This window comes from Somniosus microcephalus, chromosome 9, assembly GCF_052327205.1.
Source record: "Somniosus microcephalus isolate GS21.2 chromosome 9, FLI_Smic_1.0, whole genome shotgun sequence".
Classification (NCBI taxonomy): Eukaryota; Metazoa; Chordata; class Chondrichthyes; order Squaliformes; family Somniosidae; genus Somniosus; species Somniosus microcephalus.
Genome location: NC_140995.1, coordinates 149,965,492 through 149,993,070, shown reverse-complemented (window position 1 = coordinate 149,993,070; position 27,579 = coordinate 149,965,492). Strand labels below are relative to the sequence as shown.

The window sequence follows — 27,579 nt, the reverse complement described above, 5'->3', positions numbered from 1 at the left end:
GGAAGAAAGTTCTAAACTGCAGGAAGATATCAATGGACTGGTCAGGTGGCAAATGGAATTCAATCCGGAGAAGTGTGAGGTAATACATTTGGGGAGGGCCAACAAGGCACAATATACAATAAACAATAAATGGTAGGATACTGAGAAGTGTAGAGGAACAGAGGGACCTTGGAGTGCATGTCCACAGATCCCTGAAGGTAGCAGGACAGTTAGATAAGGTATAATTGCAAAATACTGCGGATGCTGGAAACCTGAAATAACAACAGAAAATGCTGGAAATACTCATTATATTAGTGTTTGGACCATTTCCCGCACTTCTGCTCTCACCCCTGCCCCTCCCTCCCAGAACCACGATAGGGTTCCCCTTGTCCTCACCTTTCACCCCACCAGCCTCCACAATCAACGGATCATCCTCCGCCATCTCCGCCACCTCCAACGTGATCCCACCACCAAACACATCTTCCCCTCACCTCCCCTTTCAGCATTCCGAAGGGACCGCTCCCTCCGCTACACCCTGGTCCACTCCTCAATTACCCCCAACAGCCCTGCTCCTTCACCTGGCACCTTCCCGTGCAAGCGCAGGAGATGCAACACATGCCCTTTTACCTCCTCCCTTCCCACTGTCCAGGGCCCCAAACACCCCTTCCAGGTGAAACAGCGATTTACTTGTACTTCTTGCAATTTAATATACTGTATTCGCTGCTCACGATGCGGTCTCCTCTACATTGGGAAGACCAAACGCAGATTGGGCAATCGTTTTGCGGAACACCTCCGTTCAGTCCATAAGGGTGACCCTGAGCTTCCGGTCGCCTGTCACTTTAATTCACCGCTTCACTCCCACTCTGATCTCTCTGTCCTCAGCCTATTACATTGTTCCAATGAAGCTCAACGTAAGCTCGAGGAACAGCACCTCATCTTTCGATTGGGCACTTTACAGCCTGCCGGACTCAACATTGAGTTCAACAATTTCAGATAATTATCCCTGCCCCCATTTTTCATGCAGTATGATTTTTGCCATTCCTATTTGCAACATTTTATCTTTCCTGCCTCTTACAAAAGTACAGGATGTTCTTTCTACTCCTTCCTCCCCTCCTAAACCCCCCCCACCCCCTCTGTCTCTGCACCTGCTTAATATCTGTTACATCTCCAGCTTTTTCCAGTTCTGATGAAGGGTCCCAGACCTGAAACGTTAACCCTGTTTCTCTCTCCACGGATGCTGCCTGGCCTGCTGAGTATTTCCAGCATTTTCTGTTGTTATTTCAGTTAGATAAGGTGGTTTAGAAGGCATAAGGGATACTTTCCTTTATTAGCCAAGGCACAAAATATAAGAGCAGAGAGGTTATGCTTGAAATGTATAAAACACTAGTTAGGCCTCAGCTAGAGCACTGTGTACTGTTCTGGTCACCACATTACAAGAAAGACGTGATTGCACTAGAGAGGGTACAGAGGAGAGCTATGAGGATGTTGCCAGGACTGGAGGATTTTAGCTAAGATGCAAGATTGGAAAGGCTGGGATTGTTTTCTTTGGAACAGAGGAGGCTGAGGGGAGATTTAAGTGAGGTGTATAAAATTATGAGGGGCCTAGATAGAGTGGATAGGAAGGACCTACTTCCCTTAGCAGAGAGGTCAATAACTCGTAGGCATAGATTTAAAGTAATTGGTAGAAGGATTAGAGGGGAGTCGAGGAGAATTTTTTTCACCCAGAGGGTGGTGGGGATCTGAAACTCACTGCCTGAAAGGGTGGTAGAGGCAGAATCCTTCAATCGCATTTAAAAAGTACTTGGATATGCACTTGAAGTGCCATAACCTACAGGGCTACGGACCAAGTGCTGGAAAGTTGGATTAGGCTGGATAGTTCTTTTTCGGCCGGCACAGACACGATGGGCCAAATGGCCTCCTTCTGAGCCGTAAATTTCTATGATTTTCCTATACTAAATTCCATCCTAACCTTTGCTTTCTGTGCATTCCTCCCTCTTTCTCCCATCATCAGTGGCAGATTGCTCAACCTACATTTACTAAACCCCTCCACTTCTCACTCCACCTTTAAAAAGCCTCTGGTCTCCCTTCCTAATCTCTCTCTTCTGAACTGGCATCCATTTTCATGACTTCTATTTCTTACTGTAAAGGCACTCTATAAATGCAAGTGGTTGTTGTTGAGGTGGCAAGCAGAGAAATGTCCTGACACAAAAAAAGCAAAAAAGGGAGATTTTAGTAGCATCCTAAATAGACCATAATCATCAGTACAGAGATATCCTAACATGGAGTTACGGCAAAATGTAGTGGAACTGGAGATAGGTATTCAATGTCAGAAAGTGAGATCTATAAAGTTCATAGAATCATAGAATCAGCACGGTGGCATAGTGGTTAGCACTGTTGCCTCACAGCACCAGGGACCCAGGTTCGAATCCGGCCTCGGGTGACTGTCTGTGTGGAGTTTGCACATTCTCCCCATGTTTGCGTGGGTTTCCTCCGGGTGCTCCGGTTTCCTCCCACAGTCCAAAGATGTGCGAGTTAGGTTGATTGGCCATGAAAAATTGACCATTAGTGTTAGGGGGATTAAAATATGTGGGGTTACGGGGATAGGGTGGGATATGTGTCGGTGCAGGCTCGATGGGCCGAAATGGCCTCTATCTGCACTGTGGGGTTTCTGTGATACAGCAGAGGAGGCGGCCACTTGGTCCATCGGCCCGGTGCCAGCTCTTTGAAAGAACTATTCAATTAGTCCCACTCTTTCCCTACAGCCCTGCAAGTTGTAAGTTTTAAAAATTAGATGTGACAATATCAAAAATGTTATCAGTAGCTGACTAAATTTAGCAGCGAGACATTCGGATCGATTTCTAGAGAAATCTTCCCTATGCCATTCCTCTGAATAAGGCAACTGGAAGAAACTCCAGCCTGGATTTTCTAATTGGCGTTATTTTAATACACACAATAACCTATTTAATATAAAAGACACCTCAACACTCACACTAAAATGGATCAAGACAGCTGTGTACTGCAAGGCTGAGGATTGGTACACTTGGATTGTGCTGGAATGGTTGTCAGCTAAGAAAGGTCATGTGGAAGACCAAAGCCGAGATGAAGGGACTGTTGTAGGCAAATCTGAATGGAATGGTGAATAGCCAGACATATGCAGGAGCCGACAGAAGAGAGGGTGTGATGACAATGGCCTTGTGGCATCTGAGGCCAGCCTGATTATGATGGTTAACTGAACAGATCATTAGAGAAAACCAACATGAGTTCTATGCAACTGGCAAGGCTCTGGCCAGATCTAACTTAGTAAGCATTTGATTTTATGCCTGAGACACCATGTGAAATAGCTGTACACTGTATCACAATATATAAAATATAATTGAGGAGATGTATACAGCATAACATCATTTAAAAACATTTTCAACTGGTTTGACACAGTGGCCTAGAAACTGGATCGCGCAGTGCCCATTTTCCAGGGGGAAAACAGGCACTTAAAGGTTTAATATGGTGTACAGTGTGATGAAATAACTCGTGTTCTGATATTTGTACTTGTACTTGTAATGTCTGGAATGTTCCACCGGGGGGAACCACTAATGTTCCTCCCTGGCCCCGCCCCTCTTCTGGTATGTTCTACCAAGGGCTCGGTCGATGATGAACTCTGTTAACTCTGCCATGATTCTTACTTAATAAAAGCCCTCAGTCTTAAACTTTAACTTCACGGATTCGGGCAGTTATTTGGCACATCAATTTTATTAAGTAACAACTTTTGGAAGATGGATCGATTTTTGAAACCAGAGCGTCTGGATATCGATACGCATTCGGCAGACGCGTCGAAGAAATTTACGCATTGGCTCCGATGTTTTGAACACTTCATCGCATCGTTCGATTCGACGGTTAACAAGTTGGGTCTTCTAACCAACTTGGTAAGTCATCAAACTTACTCTATAATTGAAGATATTACTACATATGAAGAGGCCCTCGCAGCTCTTAAAGCCCAGTACCTTAAGTCGGTTAACGAAGTATACGCCAGGTATCTCCTGTCTACCCCACTATTCAAAAAGGGGGGTAGGGAAAAAGCAGGTAATTACAGACCTGTAAGCCTTACATCAGTTGTGGGCAAAATGCTGGAGTCCATCATTAAGGATGAAATAGCGGAGCACTTAGCAAATGGGGACAGGATAGGACAGAGTCAACATGGATTTACAAAGGGTAAATCGTGCTTGACTAATCTATTGGAATTTTTTGAGGGAGTAACTGGTAGAATAGATGGGGGAGAGCCAGTAGATGTGGTGTACCTGGACTTCCAAAAGGCCTTCGATAAGGTCCCACATAAAAGATTAGCATGGAAAATTGAGGCTCATGGGATAAAGGGGAAAGTTTTGGCGTGGATAGGGAACTGGCTGTCAGATAGAAAACAGAGAGTTGGAATAAACGGCTCATTTTCTGAATGGCAGGCAGTAACAAGTGGGGTACCACAGGGATCTGTCCTGGGCCCCCAGCTGTTCACAATTTACATTAATGACCTGGATCAGGGAGTCGGATGCAGCATTTCCAAATTTGCAGACGACACTAAACTAGGAGGTGGGGTGGGCGCAGAGGAAGAGACCAGGAAGCTCCAGAGCGATTTGGACAGACTGGGCGATTGGGCGGATAAATGGCAGATGCACTATAATGTGGACAAGTGCGAAGTTATCCACCTTGGGTGCAGGAACGGGAGGGCAAATTATTATTTAAATGGCAATAGATTGGGAGAGGGGGAAGTACAGAGAGACCTGGGTGTTCTTGTACACCAGTCACTGAAGGCGAGCATGCAGGTGCAACAGGCGGTCAAGAAGGCAAACGGTATGCTGGCCTTCATAGCAAAAGGGTTAGAATACAGGAACAGGGATACCTTGCTGCAGCTGTACAGGGCACTGGTGAGACCACACCTCGAGTACTGTGTACAGTTTTGGTCGCCTCATCTGAGGAAGGATGTTCTTGCCATGGAGGGGGTGCAGCGGCGATTCACCAGGCTGATACCAGGAATGGCGGGAATGACCTATGAGGAGAGACTATGTAGTTTAGGGATGTACACACTGGAGTTTAGAAGATTGAGAGGGGACCTCATAGAAGTGTATAAAATTCTGACAGGTCTAGACAGACTGGATGCAGAAGGAATGTTTCCCTTGGCGGGTGAGAACAGAACTAGAGGACATAATTTAAGGATAAGGGCTAAACCATTTAGGACAGAGATGAGGGGGAATTTCTTCACTCAGAGAGTGGTGAACCTGTGGAACTCATTGCCACAGAGGGCAGTGTACGCCAGCTCATTAAATATATTTAAGAGGGAATTAGATATATTTCTACGGGCAAAAGGGGTTAAGGGTTACGGAGAGAAGGCGGGGACGGGATACTGAATTAAAGGATCAGCCATGATCTCATTAAATGGCGGAGCAGGCACGAAGGGCTGAATGGCCTACTCCTGCTCCTATCTTCTATGTATCTATGTATCTATGTACTCGCAGGCAATTACTCGAGGAATCTCTGGACGATTTCCTGCAGGACCTTAAGGCTTTGGCTAAGGGTTGCAACTACAAGGCTGTCTCTGCCATAGTGTATCAGGAAGAAGCCATCCGCGATTCTTTCATATCTGGCCTCCGATCTAATTATATTAGACAGAGACTCCTCAAGAACGACTCGTTAGTTTTAAAAACGGTCGTCGCTGCTGCTCGATCGTTAGGTGTAGCCCAGAAGAATTCAGAAGTGTATGCATCAGCCCATGCATCTCTCTCAGCCTCGTGTGTTCCGAGTATGGAGGCATCCATAACACCAATGGAGCCCCCACTTAATCCTATTGTTGCGGCTGTGCCCCATGGGTCTAAGTGTTATTTTTGTGGCCAATCTAAACACCCCAGGCAAAGTTGCCCAGCCAGAGAGGCTACCTGTTTTAAATGTAAGAAACGGGGACATTTTAGTAAAGTGTGTAAGGGTAATCCTGTATCCAAGGTCTTCTCTGCTGCCGCCTATCGTTTTACTCTAGCCTCGGCTACGGTTGACCAGACCATACCGTGTTCCTTGTCAAAATCTATGATGGACATCAAGATTAATGATCGTCCTACTGGGTGTTTGATAGACTGTGGCAGTACTGAAAGTTTTATACACCCCAACCTTGTTAACTCCTGTTCATTGAAGGTGTATCCTACTCGAAGTGAAATTGTGATGGCGTCCAAATCCCTTACTTCGGAGGTAACTGGATATTGTAAAGTCACATTGACCGTTAAGGATACGGAGTATAAGGACTTTAAACTCCTCATATTACCTCAGTTGTGTGTGAACTTAATATTAGGCTTGGACTTCCAGTGTCAGCATGAGAGCGTTACCCTTAAGTATGGTGGATCTCAGCCTCCACTCACAGTCTGCGGCCTTTCTACTTTAAACGTAAGTCCGCCTTCTTTGTTTGCGAACCTTGCTCCTAATTGTAGACCTATAGCGACTAGGAGTCGACGGTATAGTTCAGAAGATAAAACATTTATAAAAGAGGAAGTGGAAAGGCTTCAACGGGAGGGAATCATCGAACACAGTGGTAGCCTGTGGCGTGCCCAGGTGGTGGTGGTTAAAACTAATGAGAAGAAAAGACTTGTGGTCGATTATAGCCAGACTATAAACTTGTATACCCAATTAGACGCCTATCCTTTGCCTCGTATTTCTGAGATGGTGAACCAGATAGCTCAGTACCGCGTGTTCTCCACCATTGATTTAAAGTCTGCCTACCATCAACTCCCCATCAAAATAGAAGACTGACCTTATACGGCCTTCGAAGCTAATGGGCGCCTGTACCAATTCCTTCGGGTGCCCTTTGGAGTGACGAATGGGGTATCCGTCTTCCAACGGGAGATGGATCGTATGGTGGATGAATACGCGTTGGAAGCAACATTCCCGTACCTGGACAATGTTACCATCTGTGGGCGTGACCAACGGGAGCATGATCAAAATCTTGCGAAGTTCCTAGAGACTGCAAAGAGGTTAAACCTGACCTACAACGAAAAAAGTGTACCTTCAATACTACACATTTGTGTATTCTTGGTTGCGTTGTGGAGAATGGGGTAATCGGGCCAGACCCTGAAAGATTACGCCCACTTAAGGAATTACCTTTACCTCACACTGTAAAAGCTTTAAGAAGGTGTCTGGGATTCATCTCGTACTATGCCCAGTGGGTGGCTAGCTACTCAGATAAAGTCCGACCTCTTATTAAGTCGACGTCTTTTCCGCTATCGGCGGAAGCTCAGGAGGCTTTCCTTAATATCAAACGGGACATTGAGAAGGCAGTGGTATGTGCCGTGGATGAGAAGATCCCTTTTCAAGTGGAAAGTGATGCATCTGATTTTGCGTTGGCAGCAACTCTTAACCAAGCTGGTAGACCAGTAGCTTTCTTCTCTCGTACATTGCAAGGACCAGAAGTTTGACATTCTTCAGTGGAAAAGGAGGCACAGGCGATTATCGAAGCAGTCAGGTATTGGAGACATTATCTCGCTGGCCAACGTTTTACGCTCATTACTGACCAGCGATCCGTGGCCTTTATGTTCAACACTAAGCAGAGAGGCAAGATCAAAAATGATAAGATTTTAAGATGGTGAATAGAACTGTCAACATATGACTATGATATTCAGTACAGGCCTGGAGTATTTAATGAGCCATCGGATGCTTTGTCACGAGGAGTATGTGCTAGTCTAGGTACAGATAAGCTTCAAAGTCTCCACGCCGCACTCTGCCACCCTGGGGTTACCAGAATGAACCACTTCATTAAGTCCCACAATCTACCCTACTCTATTGAGGAGGGCCGGACAATGACCAGAACCTGTCATGTTTGTGCTGAATGCAAACCTCGCTTCTATAAGCCGTCCGAGCCAGCTCATCTTATTAAAGCAACTCGACCATTTGAGCGTTTGAGTCTCGATTTTAAAGGTCCCCTTCCATCGAGCGACCGTAATGTCTATTTTCTTAATATTATAGACGAGTACTCTCGGTTCCCTTTTGTTATCCCCTGTCCGGATGTGACTAATGCTGTTGTAATTAAATGCCTCTGCCAACTGTTTTCCTTGTTCGGCATGCCTAACTATATACATAGTGATAAGGGTTCTTCCTTTATGAGCGAAGAATTACGACAGTTTTTGCTATCGAAGGGGATTGCAACGAGTAGAACTACCAGCTATAACCCTCGTGGTAATGGGCAGGTCGAGAAAGAAAATGCGACAGTGTGGAAGGCTATCGTACTGTCTCTGAAGTCACGAGGCCTGCCGACCTCTCACTGGCAGGATGTCCTGCCAGACGTGCTGCATTCCATAAGGTCTCTTTTGTGTACAGCGACGAATGCCACCCCTCATGAAAGGATGTTTAGTTTTCCAAGAAAAGCTACTAATGGAGTATCGTTACCCACATGGTTGACGACCACGGGCCCTGTGTTGTTGCGCAGACATGTGAGAGGCCACAAGACTGATCCACTGGTGGAGGAAGTACAACTCCTCCATGCTAATCCCCAGTATGCGTATATTCAATATTCGGATGGGCGAGAGGATACGGTCTCTATTAAAGATCTTGCACCTGCTGGAGCTCGAAAGGAGTTCGACTCTGAGAGTAGAGTTTTCAATCGTGGTATTGGACCTTCAGAGCCACAAACCCTCAGTGTGGAAAATACTGATGATTCTGGGAATTCGAATGAACCGGAGTTAGTACTCCGGGAGGAGCCTCAGCAAGAGTTACATCGTTCCCAGAGGATTATCAGACCTCCTGACACTGAATCTATAGCAGGGGGTGAATGTGATGAAATAACTCTGTGTTCTGATATTTGTACTTGTACTTGTAATGTCTGGAATGTTCCACCGGGGGGAACCACTAATGCTCCTCCCTGGCCCCGCCCCTCTTCTGGTATGTTCTACCAAGGGCTCGGTCGATGATGAACTCTGTTAACTCTGCCATGATTCTTACTTAAAAGCCCTCAGTCTTAAACTTTAACTTCACGGATTCGGGCAGTTATTTGGCACATCATACAGCGAAGCTCATTCCGCGCTGGGTATGTGCCATACTGGTTAGAGCGCTTTGTAATCATCCCGGGCACACCTGAAGCAGGCGGTAGGTCCATTGCCCATGCAAATTGTGGGCCGAACACCTATTTCAGGCCCCCTTGCGAAATAGGTTCGCGCCTGACTGCAGCATGCACGGTTCATACCAAGGTTAGTTTTATCAGATGCACAGCAGCCAAAGCAACAATCTTTAAACGGACCGCTGGAGGCTGCCGTCAAAAAGGTACGCAGCAGATTTTTCACTCACTTGCATGTGGAGCCAGAAGGAACAGGAGCGCTCCACATTAAAACTGCGGGCCGAGGCTGGCCACCGCTCACCCCTCTCCCGATTTCCTCCTCCCAAACTCACCATATCTCCAGTGCTGACGTTCCCGCCAGCCGATCATCATCTTCTTCATGACCCCCGCACTGCCTCTTGGAGTGTGACTGGCATCCCCAGCATGTCGGTCGCGTCCAGCTGATGCAAGAGGACCAATTTAGCGCGGTCCCTCTTGCTCATTGGTTTTGACGTGGGGGTTTGCGGTTTCTAGGCCAGCAACTAATGGCAAAGGCTTTCAATATTTCTCCAGGTTTGTTTAGCGCCGACAGAATACTGAAGGATATTTCAATAAATTGGGCAGATGAAAACGACCCTAATTAATTTAGGAGATTATGCTTTTGCGGTAAAAGAACTTTTCAAGTTAATGATGGCAATGAACACAGCAAAGAATATTGGCCTACGCATGAATTCTGGAATGTTCCTTTGCTTTTACATAACTGGTTGCATTTTTGAGTGTTGAACTTTCTCAGGCTCTTGCAACAGTTTATGTAGGCAATACATTTTTTTTTAATATCCTTGCACAATTAGGCATGGAATACACTGAGAATTAATTGTGGTGACATTCCACTGAGCAATATTAGCACCGAATCACGTTAACACATTTATGTCAAATTCCTACATCCGCTGTTTTAATGAAAGCATTAACCTATTTATTTTTAGGCTGATTTTAACTACCGGCGGAGAATGGGTGGAAGGCGGAAAAAGCACACTCGCTGTCCACCCATTCTTGCCAGCGGGAGACCCAGCCTCCTTTACCAGTGAGCTGTGGGCACCATGTGGGCATCCCACTGCAACTTGCCGGTTCTGGGGAGGGCAGAAAATCATCTGTTTTCCACGCTGAGCTGGCCGACAGCCAGAGCCTGGGATGGGGAGCCAATCCTGGGGTGGGGCCTCTGACGGCTGACAACAGCCGGAATTGTTTTGTGGGCTCAGGATGAGCACTGCTGCTCATTCTGGCGTCACTGAAAAAATAAAGATGAAATATATCCAGGGCTATTTTGTGAGCAGCCTCCAGCAGTCCCTTTAATGACCACTGGTTAGCCTGTTCACCACCCAGTAAAAATGGATGGACTCTGTGCCATGCACGCTCCACCCATTTATACCTCAAAATTACAATGGGGGCCCTATGTACATCGTAGGACCCCAATTTGCATACCTTAACAAAGCTCTCGTCTGCTTTAGGGGGACACCTGAGCCACTTTTGTGAAGGCACTGCGCAAAATGGCAGCAGAGGGGATCGAAGCGGGCACAGGGTAGTAGGTGCGGCACTCCAATTTTAGGATCGCTACCACCCCGTTCTTACTAGGCAAACCAAGTGTAAATCAGTCCCAATGTCTTTGTTAAATCAGTGAACAGAGGAATTTCATATGAACAAGGTAACACTTTCTTTATATTATCAGTCTGTGCAATGTCACCCCAAGTGTGTTTACATCTGCAGGATACTTCATCTGTAACATAGTTGTATCTTCACCACAGTGACTATTCACACAGCTCTGCTTTAATGCTATGATACTTGAATTTCTTCAGTGTTTTTCTTGTGTATATCAGAGATAGCACCAAGCAAAATATGGAAACAATTAAATTATTAAGATATAAGAAACCAATGGTCATACCTCTCTCTTGCTCGCCTTATTTTCTTGTTCATATATTTATACAGGTCAATTTTTCCATGGATCTGCGACTGCATTTCGGCATCTGTTACATATTAAAGTGTTTATCTGTGGCATGGATGTCGTTCAGAAAGAGTGACTACCCCTTCACTAGACATAATAAAACCTCACTGGGAAAAGGCACCGTAAATGTTTTCCCCAAATGTTGATTCTCAGTTCAAATACACTAGTATGAGAATGGAATGTATTCAGTGCATGTAACATACTGAAGGACAGAAAAATCACATGAGGCAAATCTTTTATTCAAAAAAAACAACAAGAACTCCCCCAGTGGCTCTGTGAATTTATCCAGTAAGTGGCAGAGCCACAAAGACTAGCTTTGATGTCTGGTCTATGTTGTAATCTGATCTCAGCTGAAGCAGCAGTAGGACTTTTACAATTGCACTAAGCACCTCTTGGTTGGGAAGTAGAAAATTGGTCAGATTCATTCATGGTCCTGATTACTACCTGCTGGAAATGCACGTGTATCCACCATGGTATAGATTTCATATAAACTATGGAATGTGGATAAATAGCACATTGTGGCTGACCATGGTGAATCTTTTGGGGACAACCCCAATTAGACATTGAGCACGAGTTCCCGTTGTGTAATCTGAAAATTGCTGGGAGCTCGCAGGGTTGGGAGTGGGTTATGAGGAGCTGCTGCAGCTATTGAAAGGGCAGCAGTGTTTCCAAAGGGGACTTCCTTGAAATTGTAGAGCAGCCCCACCCATGTTTCTGGAGGCAGCAGCTCAAATGCTGTTTGTCATTCCACATACGAGAGCCTGGCATGAGGTGGCACAACATGCCAATACAATCCATAATAGATTATTAGAGATTGCATTTACACGTAGTGTTAAATTAAGTAGTTTTCAGCCAAGGCATCACTGCGTTGTAGATGGGCAAAGTATGAGTACCACAAACTGCTTCCTTGCACTCTGTTACATATCAAGTGTTGCCACGTTCAAATCACAAACATTTTGAATGCTTACCCTGCATTCCCAGATTACAGCAGGGCACAAATATTGGCTGTAACCTATCACTGAAACTCTAGGCACATTAAGATCTTAAGAATACTTCATGCAACAAATCCTTCTAACAACAACTTTACCACATGGTGCATTTTCATGCACTCACACATGGGCTGATGGACGGGCACTTCCAACATCTCAACACTAATTCTGTGCCTGCAGGAAGTGGTGACACAAAACAGAATGAGCAGATCTGAATGGGAGGCTGACCTGCAACAATAAATCCTTGACTGCATTCTTGAAGATGCTTAGGATTGAGAACATCTAGGAAATGGGGCAGAGAGTTCCGAGGCTCAGGGCTAGGACTTTTCTGGTCTACCTACTCACACAGTGTCACTCGGACATACACTCAAGCACATTATCATGGCACAAAATATATTGTCATGTAAGTAATATCTAAAGGTATTTGATATATGCCTTTTCTATGCATCTAAGAAATAGCACGATTATAAAAGGTTGCTATCTGAGCACGATCACTCTCTGTATCATCTCTGCACATTATAGAAGCTAAATGTCTTTACAGATAACGCTCAGTCCATATGATCTCCTGGGCTGGTTTTGATCATCTGAGGGGGTCAGGAAGGTTTTTGCCAGCGTAGTTTTTCCCTTATTGACCCTGAGTTTTTTCTCTGTTTAGTCATGTTGTTGCAGCCATCATGGTGTGGGGCAGGCCTGATGGACCAGCTGGTCTTTTCCTGCCTGTCAATTGCGTATGTTTGTGTGTAGTCATCGAGACTATTCAAAACACCCTGCAAGGTCTGACATCATCAGACTTGGTGGAACTAGTTGCAGAACCATTCAGTGACGCAGCACAAGTTGGCCAGCTCAATAATAGCTTCCTACTGATGAAGTACTGAAAAGGAGCATTAGAATCAATTCTAGAAAAAACACACTGGACACTGTCACCAAGGAGAAGCACTGGGGTCAAAGGCAATAAACACACATGCACAAATCGCTTATAGTGAATTAAGGTGATGGTATTTATCAGTATGCAATGTCTGTCCGCACAAATTCTCTGATCTGTGCTGCCAGCTAGTAAGACGACTAATAAAATTATCCCTTTCTATCAGCTTTGTCCGGAGAGTTTCTTTCTGTTGCTACGGATTACAGTATCAGCAAATGCATGGTTAGATTTCCATGGGAGTTAAGATAATGCAGAGGAAAAGATGATGTACTGGGCCACTACATAGTGCACAATTGGTCAGTTGAGTTGGTGAAAGGGGTCTCAGGTATTTAGATGATTGACCCCATTACATTTCTGGGGTTTCTTCTGATATTTCTTGTGCCAAGCACCAAAGACCATTCCCACAAGTGAACCCTCATTCCTGAATAACTGGAGTCGTACATCTGGTGACATAGAGCTGCTGGGGGCAAATTGAAACCCTCGTTACTGTAACTAGGTCATTGGAATCAGCATGACCTCTCTGGTATTTTCCCAATCAGATAGTAGAAGAATAAATAAGCTATCAGAGCTTGTAATTCAGACTCTAAATAAAAATGTAGCAGAAAAACATTTTTCAGTTGATAACAGAACATTTAATTTGCACCTCCTAGGTTATACAAAACATTACACTTCATTAAAAGTGTTATTCTGTGATGCCATACTCCCAACAAGGAGCTGTACCCACAGGGAGCTTGGGTTGGAAAATCAGGGCTACAATGTTGTAGCCCCATCTCGATCCTGCATTCCCTGTGAATGCACCTCCTCCCTGGGAGCACGCAATCAAAGAAGTACTTTAACTCTCTTAGTAATATTAGACTTGATCAGCATCTGTAACATAACTTATATGTAAGATTTCACTGAAACACCACATATCCTCCAACCTCTAACTCGATGGGTTCAGAAGAACTGAAGAGCTGGGTGACAAAGGAAATCAATATGTATTTGCCGTAATTAAATAAAACTGCCAATCATCCTTAGGATCTAACACATAGAGGTGGTCTGATGCCATGGAGTTGCCCCCCCTGGTCTTTCAGCCAATTCAAAACAGATGCTTGACAGAAATTCACATGTCATCTGGTTGTGACACTGCTTTTGACTCCAAAGGGCCTTCACAGAAGAAAGCAGGCAACTGTGTCAAGCATTAACTGAATTATACTTATTTTTAGCAAGTTTGCAACAAAAAGTGTTTCCCTACAATTCTGGTTTGTGTTCATTGTAACTGAGCAGACCAAGTCTCCTATGGTCCAAAACCTGCATATTTATATGCTCTGCATATGGAATAGCATGCCCAAAATTAACATTGATTCCCCTGGTTACACTGGAAATCACATGGGATACCCTGGGGTGGGCACACCTAGTTATGCTGAGCAAACTTCTAAAGCTCTGGAGCACAATGATGTTCTCATATTTTTACAAGCCTGCCTTCGCTAATGGATCTCATATTCAACATATCACCCTTGGTAATAATAACCAAAACTACCTCATTGATTCTTCCTTGAAAATTTGAGGTAACACCCCCTTATTAATGCACTATGTAATTATTTTACCCATCTCCTGCTTCTTTGAATTAGTTGTCACTTTTAAGCATGTTGTCACACAACACTTGAGCATTGAACTCTGTCAGTAGGATTGGCGTGTTAGCTCCCATTCTGCTTGAAAGTTGATGGCGTGACAATTGCACCAAATTCCCTGGATCGCACATACGCAGAAATTGTGCTGAAAATTACACCATTTTCTGCACCCGTCTGCTGACGGGAACTTTTGCTCAAACTTCCCACGGCGCTAATTAGTCTACACCGGAACGTAAAGACTAGCGCAAATGCAGCATCATTATTCTTCCTATCATCGATGCTAAGCTGACTGGTCTATAGTTCCCTGGGTATTTTCTATCTCCTTTCTTAAATATAGTTGTAACATTAGCTATCCGCCAGTCCTCTGGCACTACACCTCTTTCTAACGAATTATTAAATATGTGTAATAGTGCCTCTGCTATCTCTTCCCTAGACTCTTTTAAAATGGTTTGTATGGTTGGAGAGGTAGTGGGGGGGGGGGGGGAAAGGGTAAGGGCATGGAGCAATTTGTAAATAAGGAAGAGGATTTTAAATGAAATTCTTTCTCCATCAGAAAATAGATTCAACAATTTTTACATAGGATATACAGCACAGAAACAGGCCATTCGAGCCTCCTCCCATTCTTCCTCATCTAACCATCAGCATAACCCTCTATTCCCTTCTTCCTCATATGCTTATCTAGCCTCCCCTTAAATGTATCTATACTATATTCACTTCAACCACTCCCTGGTAACAAGTTCCACATTCTCACCACTCTCTAGTTCAGAATAAAACCTGGGAGGAAAGAACTGTGGCACTGCACATTTCTTTAGCACACCTTCCTGAAATGTAGTTCCTATTCATCTCTACACATTGAATAAACAAAAATCCTCAGAGCAAAGTGAACAATCGTCACCTGCAGCAAAAACATTTATATCTTCTTCACATGCCCAAATGGTGGACAGTGGGAGGCGATGAAGGCCCTGTGCCACAGAGCAGTAATGTAGGCATGCACCCGAACCAAAACTATTACAAGGTATTTCAGTTTTAACCAACTTTAAACCTTAGTCCATGAAAAGATCTATATTGCAGTTTATAACACACTCTGACATTGCCATCAGGGCTCTTCAGTTTACTTTCTAGGTTACATACCCTAAAAGCTACAATTACTATAATGATGCTGCCACTGGTGCAGTGTTCTGTCCTTACAAATTATTGTTCACAGGTAATCATTGTCAATTGTAGCTTATGCTGAGAAAGTAGACAAAGCACTATATGTTTGTAGAGATGAAAGTCTGAGCACAAAAGAGGGTATATCCTGCTCAAAACATGATAGCTGCCTTGGAGGTCTTACTCTATTAACTCAAAATCTACAATAATACTTTGCCAACACACCTGAGAATATAATACAACTTTTTTTCACATTATATCAAATTTCGTGTTAAATCTCTATTAATATATTTCATGCACTGTTCCAAAAAGAGAAGTCTCTATTCCGATTTTCTCATCCTGTACAAACTTCAATCCACTACGGTAGCAATGTTCAGTCTTCCCAATAATGAGTTGGACAAAATTAGCACTCATCCAAGAGATGTCGTCGGATAGGCACTCCGATAGCAAGAGGCAGTGGAGGGGGTATGAAAGCTGGTGGAGAGTTCGAGCTGGGTATCATCAGCAAACATGTGGAAACTGAGCCCATGCCTGTGGATGGTGTCGCCAATGGGCAGTTTGTAGATAAGGAAGAGGAAAGGGCCGAGAATGGATCCTTGGTGGATTCCCTGTGTGACAGTGTAGAGCCGGGAAGAGGTTCTAATACTTGAGCATGCTCTGGCTATGATCAGATAGGTAAGAGTAGAACGAAGTGAGGGCAGTTCCACTGAGCTGGCAACAGACCAGAGGTGGTGAAGAACGATGGTGTGGTTGACCATTTAAAAGAAGGCAGAAAGGTCGAATAGGAGAAGGAGGGATAATGAACCACGATACAGTCACAGAATGCTGTTTATGACTTTGGTTAGGGTCATTTCAGTGTTGTGGGAGGGAAGGAAACCTGATTAAGGGGATTCAAGCAGGGAGTTTCGGGAGAGATAGGCATGGATTTGCAATGCAACGACATGTTCAAGGACCTTCGAGAGGAAAGGGAAGTTGGGGATGGGACGATAGTTGGTGAGGACAGTGAGAGAAACCGTTTCATAACAGGGATCTCTGGCTCTGCTGGGAACAGAAGAGATAGTTGTTGTCAGGCCTTAGTGAACTAGTTTTATAAAGCAGTGTATCCTCTGATTCGGCAAAAGGAATAGCACACAAAAGCCATCGCTCTTTCTAAAAATGTTCACAGAAGGTGAAAATTAAAAGTCAGCATGTACAACAGACAGTGAGAGAGATTGACTAATTAATGTTGCAACACATAGGCCGGGATTTTGCGTTCGGTGTCAGGATGGGTGCGGGTCAGCTGATTTCCAAGTTCCAGTCTCGCCCCCAGCTGCCTCCGCTCCACAGACATGATTTTCCCTTGAATGACCAATTAACTGGAAGCGGGTCTGATGACGCGTCATCTGCCGGTTTCCTTAAAGGGACCATGCACAATTTTATTTTGACAGTTGATTTCTCAGTGTTTGACAGCATTGAGGTGCATTGCCTTTAATCTGTTTCCCACTGCTAGGTGTCGGGTCCATTCGTAAATCGAGGATCCGACACTTGGGAAGGCTGTTTGAAGGCGGGTTGACGGCGGGTTCTGGACCTGCCGTCAATCAAAAGGACTTTAACCTCTGACCCGCCTCTTGCGGCCATATAGTTAGAGAAATCTCGTACATCTAGATAATGTGAATAGGGATAATGCCAGAAACTGAACATAAAGCAGAAGTGCAATGATTACTTAATAAATCAAGAATTTATTATCAGATGTTCATGACCATGCAATTTTAAAAGTTGTTTTGCTTGCTTCTCCTTAGTGAGTTTTCCACCCCCTATCTCTCCTGGAAGTGCTATTCTCTTTCCTGGGGTATGTTTGCCAGGGAACCCTGCTCAAATTTAAAATGCATCCTTGAAAGATTCCACGAGTAAAATTAAATTGTTTTGTGCATTTTTTAATGAACGATATTTCTTTGGGTCTTTTTCAGAAAATGAACTATAGTTCCACTGATACCAAGCATTGCACTCAAACTGACTCCAGTACAAATTGCTTTGGGTGCCACCGAGTTAAGAAACAGATTTTGCAGCATCTAATCTACGATGCTGAAACCCTTAACATTCCCTGGCACACATTCATGTAGGGCACACCGTATTGGATCATATCACCACAGCAACATCATTTCTTAAAGTGGTAGCTTTGTAACTGTTTCATTTTGAAAAAGATGACGAAGAACTATGTGGGGAATTTTAACCTTAAAAAAACAGGTGGGTTGGGGGCGTGGGGGTAGTTAAAGTGTTAAAAATCAGAATCCTGACCAGAACCCGCCTCCAACCCATCTACTTCCAGTTTTAACAGAGGCGGGACGGAGGTGGGCAGTCAACCCGCTGCCAGGAGGCCGGCCATCTATTTAACTTTTACCTCCATTTTGTGTTTAACTGTAGCTGGTTGGGTTTTGTACACCTCGTAAAACCCGGCAGCTACAGCAAGGCAAGGACTGCTGGATCCAGGAGGTAAGTGCCTTTACACCTACCTCCTGGATCCAGGATCTCTGCCTAACTCCACGAGAAAAGTGATCCAACCGTGGCTAACTAAAGAAGTTAAGGATAGCATTAGATTGAAACAAGAAGCTTATAATGTTGCAAATAATAATAATAAGCCTGAGGATTGGGAGAGTTTCAGAAACCAGCAAAGGTTGACCAAAAAATTGATAAAAAGGGAAAAAATAGAATGAGAGAAAACTAGCAAGAAATATAAAATCAGATTGTAAGAATTTCTACAAGTATGTAAAAAGGAAGAGTAGTAAAAGTAAATGTTGGTCCCTTAGAGGCTGAGACAGGAGAAATTATTATGGGGAATAAGGAAATGGCAGAAACGTTAAACAAATATTTTGTATCTGTCTTCACAGGAGAAGACACAAAAAGCCTACCAAAAATGGTGGGGAACCAAGGGTCTAATGAGGGGGAGGAACTTAACGTAATGAATATAAGTAGAGAAAAAGTACTAAAGAAATTAATGGGACTGGAAGCCGACAAATCCCCTCAACCTGACGGCCTACATCCTAGGGTTCTAAAAGAGGTGGCTGTAGAGATAGTGGATGCATTGGTTTTGATCTTCCAAAATTCCCTAGATTCTGGAATGGTCCCAGCGGATTGGAAGGTCGCAAATGTAACCCCGCTATTCAAGAAAGGAGGGAGAGAAAAAACAGGGAACTACAGGCCAGTTAGCCTGACATCAGTCGTCGGGAAAATGCTGGAATCCATTATTAAGGAAGTGGTATCAGGGCACTTATAAAATCAAAACATAATTAGGCAGAGTCAACATGATTTTATGAAAGGGAAATCGTGTTTGGCAAATTTATTATAGAGTTTTTTGAGGATGTAACTGCAGGGTAGATAAAGGGGAACCAGTGGATGTGGTATATTTGGATTTCCAAAAGGCATTCGATAAGGTGCCACATAAAAGGTTATTACACAAGATTAGGGCTCATGGGGTTGGGGGTAATATAATAGCATGAATAGAGGATTGGTTAATGGACAGAAAACAGAGAGTAGGAATAAACGGATCTTTTTCAGGTTGGCAGGCTGTAACTAGTGGGGTGCCGCAAGGATCAGTGTTGGGGCCTCAGCTATTTACAATCTATATTAAATGACCTAGATGAAGGGACCGAGTGTAATGTATCCAAGTTTGCTGATGATACAAAGCTAGGTGGGACAGTGAGCTGGGAGGAGAACAAGAGTCTGTAAAGGGATATAGATAGACTTAAGTGAGTGGGCAGTAAGGTGGCAGATGGAGTATAATGTAGGGAAATGTGAAGTTATTCACTTTGGTAGGAAGAATAGAAAAACAGAATATTTTTTAAATGGTGAGAAACTTTCAAATGTTGGTGTTCAGAGAGATTTGGGTGTCCTCGTGCAAGCAACACAGAAAGCTAGCATACAGGTACAGCAAGCAATAAGGAAGGCAAATGGCATGTTGGCTTTTATTGCAAGGGGGTTGGAGTATAAGAGTAAGGAAGTCTTCCTACAATTGTACAAGGCCTTGGTGAGACCACACCTGGAGTACTGTGCACAGTTTTGGTCTCCTTATCTAAGGAAGGATATACTTGCCTTGGAGGCGGTGCAACGAAGGTTCACTAGATTGATTCCTGGGATGAGAGGGCTGTCCTATGATGAGAGATTGTGTAGAATGGGCCTATACTCTCTGGAGTTTAGAAGAATGAGAGGTGATCTCATTGAAACATACAAGATTCTGAAGGGGATTGACAGGGTAGATGCTGAGAGATTGTTTCCCCTGGCTGGAGTGTCTAGAACTAAGGGGCATAGTCTCAGGTTTAGGTCATTTAAGGCTGCAATGAGGAGGAATTTCTTCACTCAGAGGGTTATGAATCTTTGGAATTCTCTGCCCCAGAGGGCTGTGGATGCTGAGTCTTTGAGGATATTCAAGGCTGAGATAGATTTTGAGACTCTCTGGGAATCAAGGGATATGGAGATTGGGCGGGAAAGTGAAGTTGAAGTCGACGATCAGCCATGATCTTACTGAATGGCGGAGCAGGCTCGAGGGGACGTATGACCTACTCCTGCGCTTATTTCTTGTTATGTTCTAACTCACCCCCTGCAACTGGAGGTGTCTGATCACCCCCTAGGCCTCCCCTCCCAGGCTTTCAATGCGTCCACAAGGCCCCGCCCACCCCCGCCCCCACCTCACAGGCCTCCGCCCCCCACCCCTCCCCTCCCAGTGCTGCTCCTCCAGCTCCCGATCCTCTTCGGAAACCTCCACCCCCCCACTCTTTTCCTGGCCCCCGATCCACTTCTGACCCCCATTATCTTTTCTCAACCCCCGATCCACTTCGCACCCCCACCCATGTCCCCCCCTTCGATCTTCTCCCAGCATGACCCTCTCGCAATCCCTCCCTCCCTCCTCTCTATGGCCTAGTGCCAGAGGCCTACTCGCCTGGAGCCAGCCAGCCTCTCAATCTGGCTGGCTGCAGGTGGGAAACAGAGGCTTCCCATTCAAATCAGGCCCTGCCATCAAAGTCAGCAGGGCCTGCAAGAAGCCCGTTCTCCCGGGTTTCCCGACCACCTCGAATGCCCCCGCCCCAACCAGCCTCCTGCATTAAAATTCAGCTCGATGATTCATTTTAACATTCATTTGCTTTCTTGCAACTTATCTCTACAAAATGTTTGATTGGCCCAGAAATTCGGGTCGGGGGCTTCCCGCGGGTGCAAGCCCCCGACCTACACTTACCTAGCGCGCCGGCAGTTGACCTCTTGGCCTGCGTGGAATTCCTCTCCGAGGCCTGTCCCAGAGACCGGCGCGCTATGCTGGCGTGTCCCAGGGGCGTAGTTAGCGCGAAGCATCCCCTGGGATCACATGAGCAACAGACAGCCAATCGGAGCTGGGAATGCGCCATTCATAAGTCTTGACAGATAGACCTGTCAAAACGTATAAATGCTGAGGCTGTAAAACTGTACTTTACCTTCAAATAAATTTTTTTTAAACATCACACTTTGTAAATAAACTATAAATGACATTAAATAACTATTTTAAACAAAAATTTAAATTTTTGAAAAAAATAATTTTATATAAAAACGGGGCTAAAATAAACTTACCTTGCTTTAAAGTATTTAAAAGTAAAAAACCTGTGGAAAAAATGCTTTAATTTTAAATAATTGACCACTTACCCTTGAAAATGAAGTCCTTACGACTGCTTTTCACATTTCTAAAATGTACAGACTTACCCACACGTTAAAACCTGGAAAAAAAAAGGAAGTTCAACGCGCGCGCACAGACTCCCGCGCGCACGCGTTCGACCTCTGAACCCCTTGGTTCAGAGGATCGGAAGTGCCGGTTTCCCACGCATGCGTAGTGCATGCAAGATTCCGGCACTTCCATCGGGTCCACGCGTGAGTACTCCGTCCGTACTCACGCGTTGGGACCCGAATTTCTGGGCCATTATTTTTGTTTAAATTGAGCGTTGAAAACTTGCTTGAAATTGAAGACAGGCGGGAGATAAATTAATCCTCAGACTATAGCAGATTCTTGGAAATGACAGTATACCTGGGCCAACCATTTTTATAAAATATTTTTAGCTCCCATGACGCAGCGCTGAATCAAACACTAATATTACAGTAATAAAGATACGCAAATCTCAGGAATCAGGTTCATTTTCTGTCCGATCTAATCTAACCCCGTATTTCTATTTTAACTGTTTTCCTTTAACTTTAACACACTTCCTTGCCTGTTCTCTTTCTTCCTTTTGGCTCCCACCAATCCTTTTGGAGGTGAAAGATTTGTCCAATTTTTGGAAGTTTAATTACCATTTTACATATCCTATTAAACAACAAGCAATGCATGATTTTTAAAATAATGTTTGTCACCAGAAAAGCCTTTATCCAAAAGATAATTCAAAGAATGTAAACACTAATTTGCCATTATATGTGCTACCTACGATGTGCAATTTCCAACACATCTCTATTATTAAGTAGATTAACCAGTTCCATTTTCCTAAATTTCCACATTTCTTGGAATACAGTGGCTTGTTTTTGTTTCTTTCTTTTCTGAGAGGTATCTTTATAATGATTAATTCTTTGCACTTGTGCAGACACACACCTGACTCAGCCAGTCCACATTCCCTCCATCCTGTCTGAGTCAGGTAGAATGCTACCTGGGAAACATGTTCAAGCTTTAGAAGTGCTATTTCATCTGTAATTACGTATTAGCAATATGTGAAACTTAAGAAAAACTAATATTATAGCTATAGCGTTAGTGATTCTTAGTCCAAAGTGAATTGAAGCATACCATAACTTTAAACTATACCGGTCTTCAACTGAGGATAGGGGGGAATGCATCCCTGAAGTCATCATATTTCTACCCATCATCATTTCTGGATTGCTCTGTAATGTCCCCAAATCCGTGCCCATCTTTCATGCAACTCCATGTTTGAATCTCTCGAATCAGGTTTCCGCCCCGCCACAGCATTGAAACGGCCCTTATCAAAGTCACAAATGACGTCCTATGTGATTGTGGTCGTGGTAAACTATTCCTCCTCATTCTGCTAAACCTTTCTGCAGCCTTTGACACAGTTGACCACTCCATCCTCCTGCAACACCTCTCCTCCATCATCTAGCTGGGTGGGACTGCCCTCGCCTGGTTCCATTCCTATCTATCCAGTCGTACCCAGAGAAACACCTGCAATGGCTTTTCTTCCCACTCCTGCACCGTTACCTCTGGAGTCCCCCAAGGATCTATCCTCGGCCCCCTCCTATTTCTTATCTACAGGCTGCCCCTCGGGCAACATCATCCGAAAACACAACCACAGGTTCCAGATGTACACTGACAACACCCAGATTTGGCACGCTGCTTGTCCAACATGAGCAAAAAATGTCTCCAATTAAATATTGGGAAGACCGAAGCCATTGTCTTCGGCCCCGCCACAAACTTTGTTTCCTAGCCACCGACTCCATCCCTCTTCCTAGCATCTGTCTAAGGCTGAACCGGACTGTTCGCAACCTTGGTGTCATATTTGACCCTGAAATGAGCTTCCGACCACATATCCGTGGCATAACTAAGACCGCCTATTTCCACCTCCACAACATTGCCCGTCTTCGCCCCTGCATCAGCTCATCTGCTGCCAAAACCCTCATCCATGCCTTTGTTACCTCTAGACTTGACTATTCCAACGCACTCTTGGCTGGCCTCCCACATTCTACCCTACGTAAACTTGAGGTCATCCAAAACTGGGCTACCCGTGTCCTAACTCGCACCAAGTCCCGTTCACCCATCACCCCTGTGCTCGCTGACCTACATTGGCTCCCGGTTAAGCAATGTCTTGATTTCAAAATTCTCATCCTTGTTTTCAAATCCCTCCATGGCCTCGCCCCTCCCTATCTCTGTAAACTCCTTCAGCCCCATAACACCACCCCCCCCCCCCCCCAACCCACCCATCCGAGATATCTGCACTCCTCAAATTCTCCCCTCTTGAGCATCCCTGATTATAATCGCTCAACCTTTGGTGGTCGTGCCTTCAGCTGCCTAGGCCCTAAGCTCGAAAACTCCCTCCCTAAACCTCTACACCTCGCTTTCCTCCTGTAAGACACTCCTTAAAACCTACCTCTTTGACCAAGCTTTTGGTCCTCTGCCCTAGTTTGTTACGTGGCTCGGCGTCAATTTTTTGTCCTGTGAAGCGCCTTGGGACGTTTTACTACATTAAAGGTGCTATATAAATACAAGTTGTTGTTGATTCCAACACTCTCCCTGGCTACTGTTTGCAACATCTACGTTCTATATGACCCTGAGATGAGCTTCAGACCCCATATCCGCTCCATCAACGAGACCACCTACTTCCACCTCCCTAACATCGCCCGTCTCCACCACTGCCTCAGCTCATCTGCTGCTGAAATCCTCATCCATGCCTTGGTTATCTCTAGACTCAACTATTCCAATGCTCTCCTGGCCAGCCTTCCAGCATGCACCCTCTGTAAACGTAGGCTCATCCAAAATTCTACTGCCTGTATCCTAATTTGCAGTTCCGTTCACCCATCATCCCTGTACTCGCTGACTCCCATCTAGCAACACCTTGATTTTAAAATTCTCATCCTTATTTTCAAATCGCTCCGTGGCCTCGCCCCTCTGTAACCTCCTCCAGCCCGAATCCTTCTGAGATCTCTGCACTCCTCCAATTATGGCCTCTTGCGCATATTCGATTTTCATCTCTCCCCCATTGGTGGCCGTGCCTTCAGCTGCCTCGGCCCCAAGCTCTGGAATTCCCTCCCTAAACCTCTCTTTCTTTAAGGCACTTCTTAAACCCTACCTCCTTTTGGTCACCTGTCCTAATATCTCTTTATGTGGTTCAGTGTCAAATTTTGTTTGATAATGCTCTTGTGAAATGCTTTGGGATGTTTTACTATGTTAAAGACACTATATAAATGTAAGTTGTTGTTGACATAGCACATTAATTCCATTGTTGTATACTGATAATAAAGCACTTTCTGCAATAATAGCACTATTTCTCTTTGGCTATCTGAGTCCTTTGGAAGTTAGGTCAAGGGGACCCTGGGAGTGCATTAGTAATTGCAAACCAAGATCGCTGCTTTAAACATTAAAGCATAGTCATATATGTTCATCATCTTGGCCTTATTCGGTATGGCTTGCCAGAAAATTGTGGCATGCCTTAGTGCTACACAACCCTCATGATTACACACAAGCAAAGATATGAAAAATTTTGATAGAGTGGATACAGAGAGAATGTTTCCACTTGTGGGGAAGAGCATAACTAGAGGCCATCAATATAAGATAGTCACCAAGAAATCCAATAGGGAATCAGAAGAAACTTCTTTACCCAGAGTGTGGTGAGAATGTGGAATTCGCTACCACAGTGGAGTGGTTAGAGCGAATAGTATAGATTCATTTAAGGGGGGGACTAGACAAGCCTATGAGGGAAAAGGGAATAGAGGGTTATGCTGATAGAGTTAGATGAGGAAAGACGGGAGGAGGCTCGTGTGGAGCATAAACGCCGGCATGGACTGGTTGGGCCGAATGGCCTGTTTCTGTGCTGTATATCCTATGTACCAGCATTAAACACAATGGGCCGAGTGGCCTCCTTCTGTAATGTAAGCTTCTATAGCTCTATTTGCATTTTGTTCAGTTGGAGAAAGATGTCCTTATTAAGGGGCTGATACTGCCATACATTTTCACTTCACTATTTCTACAGTAGAATTTTCAGCTCCATAACAACACTTCTTGGAGGGAGAGAGTAAGGATAACCTGGCAATTAAAGGGTTAATAATAATAAAAAGTTTCCACCAAAGCCTAACAACTGAGTCCTTTTGTCAGTTTCTAGCAACTCCATCCAAAAAGAAAACAAATGAGATTTGATTTGTTTGCGGCTCCAAGTCTCCCCCCATCCCCATAAAGCGATCGTGCGTTGTGCCCCGTAAAGCATTGGCACCGAGTAGAAAGCACGGGGCACAAACCTGCCACTTTCCCCGCCGCACACTCTCGGGCTGCTGCTCTCTCAACGACTATGACGGCTGTCTTTGGGGGGGGGTGGGTCGGTTCCCACCACATGAGCGATACCGCGCGGAGTTAGTTCCTTGTGCAGTCCGGGGGGGGGGGGGGGGGATCGGATTAAAAATCAGACCTCTGGGCAAAGGACGAAATCCCCTGGCTGTGTCTCCCTGCACACAACCACCACTTAAATGGCACAAGTAGTCGGGGCGATGACTCCCCAAACTAGCAAAGGGATCAGTGACAGCAGCAAGCCGTCGGTCTCTCCTCGCAATGCCGCTCTTCTCCCCAGTGACTTTATAACCGGGCACTTGCAAAAACTGGCTGGATTGAGCAGATTCCCTTTAAACCCCATTTAACCGGTTGTGTGCTACGAGTGCGGATGGGAAGAGTTGCAGCAAGGTTCGCCCAGCCCCGGGGGGTGGGCTCGAGGCGCCCCGATCCCCGGGCCGTTCCCGGGACAGAGTTCGCTCGCTGCCTCGCGCCGCCCGCCCGCCCAACTCACCTCCGCGGGCCATTTCCTCCACACTTGGATTGGAAATCAACTTTTTTTTTACTTTTTTTAAAACCCAGAAGAACGTGCACAAAATTCCCAGCCCGCTGGGTTTGCTTCTCTCTCGAAATTTTTGTTACCTTTAATTTTCCGCCGTGGACCCCGATGGAGACGCGAGGTGATGTTGTACGTTTTTTGCTCCCGGGAGGCAAGACAAAAGACACCGGTCGCTGCTATTCCCAAAGACGGTGCATTTTCAGCTGAAGGTGCAAACAGCGGCTCGCCGGGAGCTCTCAGTGAAAAGTGAAGGGAGAGGAGGGGGAAGGACAACGTCACCAGCCGGAGATTAGTGTGTGGGAGTGAGGGGAGAGGGAGTGAGCGGGGGAGAGGGAGTGAGCGGGGGGGGGAGGGATGGTGGAGTGAGCGGGGGAGGGAGGGATGGATGGAGGGGATGGTGGAGGAGGGGAGTGGAGGGGATGGTGGAGGAGGGGAGTGGAGGGGATGGTGGAGGAGGGGTGGGTGGAGGGGATGGTGGAGGAGGGGTGGGTGGAGGGTGGTGGAGGAGGGGAGGAGGGGTGGGTGGAGGGTGTGGAGGAGGAGTGGAGGGGTGGGTGGGTGGAGTGGAGGGGTGGGTGGGTGGAGAGGGGTGTGGAGGGAGGGGTGGAGGGGAGTGGAGGGAGTGGGTGGAGGGGAGTGGAGGGGTGGGTGGAGGGGAGGGTGGAGGGGAGTGGAGGGGTGGAGAGGGGGTGGAGGGGAGGGGGGGGGGGTGTGGTGGGGAGGAGGGGGGAGTGAGTGAGGGGAGGAGGGGTGAGTGAGGGGGAGGAGGGGGGAGTGAGTGAGGGGAGGAGGGGGGAGTGAGTGAGGGGAGGAGGGGGAGTGAGTGAGGGAGGAGGGGAGTGAGTGAGGGAGGAGGGGGAGTGAGTGAGGGGAGGAGGGGGAGTGAGTGAGGGAGGAGGGGGAGTGAGTGAGGGGAGGAGGGGGGAGTGAGTGAGGGAGGAGGGGGAGTGAGTGAGGGGAGGAGGGGGGAGTGATGGGGGAGGAGGGGGAGTGAGTGAGGGAGGAGGGGGGAGTGAGTGAGGGGAGGAGGGGGGGAGTGAGTGAGGGGAGGAGGGGGGGAGTGAGTGAGGGGAGGAGGGGGGGAGTGAGTGAGGGGAGGAGGGGGAGTGAGTGAGGGGAGGAGGGGGAAGTGAGTGAGGGGAGGAGGGGGGAGTGAGTGAGGGGAGGAGGGGGGAGTGAGTGAGGGGAGGAGGGGGAGGGGAGTGAGTGAGGGGAGGAGGGGGGAGTGAGTGAGGGGGAGGAGGGGGGAGTGAGTGAGGGGAGGAGGGGGAGTGAGTGAGGGGGAGGAGGGGGGAGTGAGTGAGGGGAGGAGGGGGGAGTGGTGAGGGGAGGAGGGGGAGTGAGTGAGGGGAGGAGAGTGGGGGAGTGACGTGA

At 45.9% G+C, this 27,579-nt stretch overlaps 1 protein-coding gene across 1 annotated transcript in view; it reads right to left on the bottom strand.

Moving 5' to 3' along the window:
* The window catches only part of dse (dermatan sulfate epimerase), a 104,904-nt gene extending 78,375 nt beyond the window's left edge, over positions 1–26,529 (bottom strand). Inside the window, exon 1 of the mRNA XM_085997363.1 lies at positions 26,289–26,529. The gene's annotated coding sequence lies outside the window, so the exon portion shown is untranslated. The remainder of the gene's footprint in view (positions 1–26,288) is intronic.
* Positions 26,530–27,579: the final 1,050 nt, after the last annotated feature.